At 32.8% G+C, this 1,671-nt stretch overlaps 1 protein-coding gene across 1 annotated transcript in view; it reads right to left on the bottom strand.

Moving 5' to 3' along the window:
• CERKL (ceramide kinase-like) overlaps window positions 1-1,671 on the bottom strand; it is a 44,238-nt gene that overhangs the window by 15,821 nt on the left and 26,746 nt on the right. The window lies entirely within an intron of this gene.

Below are 1,671 nucleotides of genomic sequence, written 5' to 3'. Positions count from 1 at the left end.
TTTTTTTTGTTAAGTATTTCTCTGCAATGAGAGACAAAGAACCTACCTTTCCTTACACAAGTCTGACAGAAATAAAAATAGCCTTCCTTATATAAATAAAAACTTCCTTATAAAACAAACTTTTTTGGAAGAATTCTTACCCATTATAATGTGCAAAGTTGCAGTCACCACATGAGGGATTCCATGAAGAGAATGTGCCAATATATTAGTAGATCCTGCCAAAGCAATTTTAAAACATGTACTATCAGTGTAGCATATGTTTTAAATTAATATTTGCTCCTACATTATATAGATGTCACTATATAATGTTCAGATGGAAAATTAATGGAAGTATATAAAATCAGAAAAGTTAATAGAAAACATTAGTGGAAGCTTAAGTTTTCATTCACAGCACAGATGGACATCAAATGCAGAATTTTTTGCTGAATCTTTAAATGACTTAAAAATTATAAAATAGTTTATGGTATCTACTTACAGCTTTTTTGATCATGAATGCTTATTTTCCACCCCCAAAATGCTATCTATAGCAAAGTAACAAGGGTCAGAGCATAACTCTGACCACCTTTCATGAATGGGCTTTTATCTTCTATACTAAAATGAGCACCAACGGAAAAAGGGTGGCTCTGGAAAGCAGAGACAAATGCATAAAATAGACAACAACATCAACAAAATACAAAATCACTGTAATGATTTATTTCCAAAAGGCATGCTTTAAATTTAATGACTCAGAGATAAGCTCTACCCAAATGGGAATTTCCCCTATTATCTAACAGACAAATGATATCCTAGATGAAGAAAATATTTAATTTCATGGTATTTGAAGTAGTATAAAAATTTGTATTTGAGACATTATAATTGCTGACTTTCATAATCATTAAGATCATTTAAGCCCCACATAGATTTTTTCCGCCAGCCTACAGAGGGAAAGAGCTCCCAAAGCAAGCCTAGTAATGCTTACGTATGACTAAAATCTGGAATAAGGCATGCTCCAGAAGCAGAAAATAACAGCTAACCCCCTTCATTCTCAGAAGAGTAAAAAGGATTTTAAATTATTAGAAAGAAAATGAATTAAACTACAATTTTTCTTGAATTAAAGAATATAGAAAAGTCCAACAATAACAGAGAGCTGTGAAAGCATGGATATGGTATGTACTAGTTATCGAGGCAAAGGCTAGTCCTCTGGATTTTGTCAGTCAAAGATTTCTGTGTGGTCACATGCAATCACTTCAATTTATTTTGCTTTAAACTGATATGTGGCTGGGTTGCTTAGCTGGAGAAGTGGAGGCAGTTCAGCCATTGTCAACCAAGAAAGATGTCATTTAAATAACAATTATTAAGCATATATCTAAGCACTAATTAACAATTATTAAGCATATTTGAATTAATAATAATTATAAATATGCATAATTAAGCCAGACCTCTTGTAATAACAATACAAAGAAAAAATAAAGTTCACCTTAACCAATTGATAAACTGGTTCCAACTGATTCACCAAAAGGCAAATTATGTTCTAACCCCTGTTACTCAGAATACAACCCACAGTTGAGCAGGAATGACAACACCTGAGTGCTTAATAAAATAACAACTCTCATCAGGAATATGACAAGGATGCCCACTATCACCACTGCTATTCAAAATAGTATGGGAGGTCCCAGCCAGAACTGTTAGACA

This window comes from Galeopterus variegatus, unplaced genomic scaffold (assembly GCF_000696425.1).
Source record: "Galeopterus variegatus unplaced genomic scaffold, G_variegatus-3.0.2 Scaffold9223, whole genome shotgun sequence".
Lineage (NCBI taxonomy): Eukaryota > Metazoa > Chordata > Mammalia > Dermoptera > Cynocephalidae > Galeopterus > Galeopterus variegatus.
This window is presented reverse-complemented; position numbering and strand designations above follow the sequence as displayed.